This window comes from Oreochromis niloticus, unplaced genomic scaffold, assembly GCF_001858045.2.
Source record: "Oreochromis niloticus isolate F11D_XX unplaced genomic scaffold, O_niloticus_UMD_NMBU tig00007914_pilon, whole genome shotgun sequence".
Lineage (NCBI taxonomy): Eukaryota > Metazoa > Chordata > Actinopteri > Cichliformes > Cichlidae > Oreochromis > Oreochromis niloticus.
This window is the reverse complement of record NW_020328842.1, coordinates 29,697-35,042: the sequence shown is the minus strand read 5'-3', so window position 1 is coordinate 35,042 and position 5,346 is coordinate 29,697. Positions and strand designations below refer to the sequence as shown.

At 45.6% G+C, this 5,346-nt stretch overlaps 1 long non-coding RNA gene across 1 annotated transcript; it reads left to right on the top strand.

The window, feature by feature from the left end:
* The first annotated feature begins 2,879 nt into the window (after positions 1 to 2,879).
* On the top strand, positions 2,880 to 3,273 carry LOC109199935 (uncharacterized). The gene is made up of 2 exons (XR_002060188.2): positions 2,880 to 3,046; positions 3,128 to 3,273. It is a non-coding gene; the product is annotated as an uncharacterized LOC109199935 (long non-coding RNA).
* The last annotated feature ends 2,073 nt before the right edge of the window (positions 3,274 to 5,346 follow it).

The window sequence follows — 5,346 nt, the reverse complement described above, 5'->3', positions numbered from 1 at the left end:
TGGACTGAAAGACAGCACAGAGGCACTAATCATGGCAGCACAAGAACAAGCTCTGAGTACAAGATCCATAGAGGCTGGGGTCTATCACACCAGGCAAGACCCCAGGTGCAGGCTGTGTAAAGATGCCCCAGAGACAATCCAGCACATAACAGCAGGGTGCAAGATGCTAGCAGGCAAGGCATACATGGAACGCCATAACCAAGTGGCCGGCATAGTGTACAGAAACATCTGTGCCGAATATGGCCTGGAAGTTCTGAGGTCAAAATGGGAGACGCCCCCAAGGGTGGTGGAGAATGACCAAGCTAAGATCCTGTGGGACTTCCAGATACAGACGGACAAAATGGTGGTGGCTAACCAACCGGACATAGTGGTGGTAGACAAACAGAAGAAGACGGCCGTAGTGATCGATGTAGCGGTTCCGAATGACAGCAACATCAGAAAGAAGGAATACGAGAAGCTAGAGAAATACCAAGGGCTCAGAGAAGAGCTCGAGAGGATGTGGAGGGTGAAGGTAACGGTGGTCCCCGTGGTAATCGGAGCACTAGGTGCGGTGACTCCCAAGCTAGGCGAGTGGCTCCAGCAGATCCTGGGAACAACATCGGAGATCTCTGTCCAGAAGAGCGCAGTCCTGGGAACAGCTAAGATACTGCGCAGGACCCTCAAGCTCCCAGGCCTCTGGCAGAGGACCCGAGCTTGAAGGATAAAACCGCCCGCAGGGGGCGTGCTGGGTGTTTTATTTTATAGGGAGAGAGAGAGAGAGAGAGAGAGAGACATATATATATGTGTGTGTGTGTGTGTGTTTATGTTTATCTGATTAAATTCAGTATGATTCCAACAACAGTTTTTACAGTAAAATATGTTTTGAATGTATGTACAATCCTTAATATACATATGTGTGAGTGTGGGGTGGAGGGTACCAGGGGTGGGGTGGGCGCCCGAGGGGGTGTTCGCCCAGGGCACCAAACAGGCTAGGACCGCCACTGGCAGCGTGCTCAGTACTTGCTCAGAAGTTTAGGGTTTTTTGTTTTTTTTGCTGTAAACAGAAGTTTTCTTCCCACTCAGAGTGTACAGTGGACGCTCAGTACTTCCATGCTTTAAACGCTGCATGGTCATACTCTCTCTATATATATTATCCATTGTGGATCTGCACACATCTGTTAACACGAACGCACGTGCTTATGTCATTGTCATGAGACACTCTCACAAAAAAAAAATCACGGTTTAGTAACGCAGTAATGCAGCGTGCCTATGGGAAAGTAACAATAATCTAATTACTCTTTTTTCAACAGTAATCCCTTACTTTATTCGTTACTTGGAAAAAGTAATCGGATTACAGTTATGCATTATTCCATCAGTGATCTGGAATTGCAGTGGCAGGAATTCAGGCAGGTGAGAAGTTGTGAGCCCATGACAATTAACCAGCAAACAAGATGACCAGTCTGCAGGTGAGTGAGAATCTCCAAATGATGAGTATGGTTGAGCCTTAGAAGGTACTAAGAATACAGGAAAAACAAGGTAAGTCAACTTGAACATACAAAGCTAAGGCGGCCTGTACTAACATAGATTAGCAGACAAACTGGCAAAGAATAGTTGTGAAAGCAGGTCTTAAATACTGCTGGCTGATTATCCTGGATCACAGACATGTGACTATGCCAGGTGGGCTGATGAGGGCACTGCCCACAGATTGAAAAGCAGCCAAAACATGGAAAAATACAGCCACTCACCCGACCCATGACAGATAATGTTATATGGGTTACAGCAGCTGACAATGTTAAATATTCTCAGGTTGATTCCAAAACATGTTACATCTTTTAAGAAAGTATTGTCAAGAGAAAGAGAATGAGCTGCCTAGTTAGTTAGAAATATATCATAGAATAATATTATATAAGTTATTCCTGTCATGTTATGTTAGTGCCTACGCTGAGCTGTGGGGTATTGCAGCTTTACGCCATCTCATATGTTTTGCGGCAGGGCTGCCTAGTGGCAGTTTTATTCCTAGCTGTCGTACCCGTTGTTGTGGTGTTATAGCTGATGATGAGCACATGTTCAGTAAAGCAGCATCATAAGGAAAGCTACCGAGTAGTCATTCTACATGGTGTCAGAAGTGACCCGGACCATCGTCGGAATAACGCCATAAGGGAGGAAACAACAGAATGGCAGAAAAATGGAAGAAAAACATGGGAAGTGGGGCAACAGTCTTCTGCGGCCAGTGGATTTTGGCAGATCCCTGACATCACAAAAGCTGATCGACTGTTGTGGGGTCAGGCCAGACCCTGAGAAAATGAAAGCCATTCTTCAGCTGCCATTGCTGAAAACGTGAAAGTGCTTAAACGGGTCCAAGGCATGGTTAATTATCTGGGCAGATATATCCCTGCCCTTGCCACAGTATGCCAGCCGTTGTATGAGTTACTCAAAAGCAAGAACATTTGGACCCGGGGCCACCTGCAGCAGGCAGCTTTCGAGAACATTAAGATGGCACTTATGTAACCTGTTTGTATGTTACGGCTGTCAATGCATTGTGTTCTGGCTTGTAAGTAAAAGGCAGGAGACAGCGCTGGGTCTTTGGGCTCTTTACTGCAAGTCTGCAACACAAAAATACAGGTTTGATCTGTCTGTGTCGCGCGCCTGCCAGGACACCTCTCTTCCAGCCATGCTGAAAGGAGCTGTGTCTTGCTGCTTTATTAACACTACAATAATACAGTAAATCAAATACAACAAATTGTTTTAAAATATCAACTTAAGCTCTCAAAAACAACAAAAAACATAAAAATAATATATAACTGTCAGGTCCGACGGTGCCCCGACCGGCGACCTGTGTGTATGTGTGTGTTCGTTCTCTCGCTCTGTTTTTGTCTCCGGCTCCGCTGCAGTTGTTACGCGGTTGCGTAGCAACAGGAGATCTCCGACCCGGAAGTGCTGCCACTCTGAGCTGTCCCACCTGCGACTGATTCCTCGCCAGCTGCTGCCAATCTTCCACCATCGTTGGCAGAGCTATTTAATGGTGTGGCTGAGTGACAGACAGCGCTGGAGTATTCCACCAAGCCTGGTAGCGAATCGAACTCAGCGAGTGTAAGACAAGTGTTTGATAGCAGAGGGGGGCTAATCGCGTCTGTTTGCCTTTTTCCAGGAAACGAGCGAGACGGAGAGACGAGAGGAGAGACGTCACTATTCACAAGAGTTGTGTGGACACACGAGGGGAGCACTGAAGGGACTTTGCACTGTGGATAACTGTGGATTGGCTTCACTGTAAATAAAGACACTGTTCAACTTTAACGTGAGGTCCGCGTCTGGGTTCTCTTACTCACCACCCCGTAACAATAACTGAAAAATTATCACAAACAACTTATAAGAATAACAAACAAAATAATTCAAAAATAAATAAAAAAATCAGACAAATACAATTTAATAATCACGACCCAATATTTTGGTGCTTATAGTTCAAACGTTATACTGAAGTACAATCACATTAAGAAACGCCATCCAACAAGCAATATAACATTGTACCATAAAAACAATGAATGAAAAGCCACATCCCAAAACATAAAAAGCATCTCCATACCTGCAACACAGAAATAAAGGTCTGATCTGTGTGTGTGACGCGCCTGCCAGGACACCACTCCTGGCAAGAAAACAGTGCATGCTGTTAAAAAAATACTGCAGCGATTCCTCTCACCTGCTGCTAGCGACCAGGCTAATTTGGCATGCTAACATTACAGCTGCGTCCTCAGCTAAAGCTCATTAAAAAACTTAATTTAGCGAACTCCACCCTCCACAAAACTTACACCGAACGAGTCTCTTAACAACAAACAAAAACTCGGTGGTTCAGCTATATTCACATTGCAGCTTGTGGTCTTAACAAACTTTAATTAGCTGAGAGCAATGTGGCAGTGACCTCCGGCCATGCTGAAAGGAGCTGTGACCGGGGCACACATGCACGCGCCTACGTCACCACGCAGCACACACACACACGAACACACACAGACTCAGATTACATAGGCAGGAGATTAAAAGGCAAAATGAATTATTTAATTAAAAAAAGGGGTGTTTTGGTGAAATTCACAAGTATTTAACACATATGCTACACTTACATCAGCACCTGTTCCTGCCTTTTACGACGTCAACAGGCCCACAGCGGTATCCGCCGACGCCAGTAGCTACGGGAATGGAATGGAAGCCGGTCACCTACTGCTCTAGATGCCTTATGGAGGCCGAAACATGCTACGCTCAAATCAAAAAGGTGTGTTTGGCTAGTGTGTGGGCCTGCGAGAAGTTTGACAAGTATCTGTGCGACCATAGACCTTTGGTGCCTCTGGTCAATAGCCGGGACCTTGACAATGTTTCATTGAGGTGTCAATGATGCTGATATGTTGTCGCGGAGCCCACAGACTCGGGAAGAGGATGAGACTAGCACTCATAGCAAGGCAGACTGCTACATAGCCACTGTGTTACATGACATTCAAGCTAAATGGAAAGCATTAAAGCGGCCACTGCAACTAATAGTGAACTACAGACCATCACCACCTGCATACGCAGGGGATGGCCTGTATACGGAGGTAGTGTGCCCCCAAACATCAAAGCATACATGAAGGTGAAGAATGAGCTATCAGAGGTTGATGGGCTTGTCATCATACTTGCCAACCTTGAGACCTCAGAATAAGGGAGACATTCAATGGGGGGGGGGTATACATATACATACACATACAAAAAACTTGAATTTTACAGTGTTTATTTATTTAAAGTTAAATGTCACCATTATTACTGTCCCCCAGCCGAGGTGTCCAAATTCAGAGGCTGCATCCATCTGAGGACCCGGCCTTCGTGGTCTAAGTGAGCCAGGTCCTCTGAAAGCCGGGTAGGCTGGAAGTGAGCGACTGTGATGGTCTAGCCTTCAGAATTACGTCACGAGCTCTCTCGGTGGAGTGAAACTCTGCCGTCTGCTCCTTGCTATCTAAATATAACAGGACACTGACGTAAATTCTCGACCGTCTCACACTTCTGTTTAATCAGTTTTCTGTTTGACGTTTATTCAGCTGTGTGAAAATCCCGGAGGAACCCACCCGATGGATTAATAAAGTGTTATTTAATCTAATAATCTAATAACTTTGATCTCAGCCAACCCGATTTACTCCGGAACAAATAAAACACCGAAAAAAGGCAAACAATTACAGTTTTAAGTTATCCGAGTGACTTATATATCATGTTTAACCTGAGTAGCGAAAGGGCGGGGGTCTGAAAACGATGAAGCCGGGAGTCCGCTGCTCTCACCGGCTCAAGCGGCTTGCTATCGAGCAGGTGGGTAACAGATGTCTCCAAAAACGTCGGCACACTTTTGCAAATATGCAATGT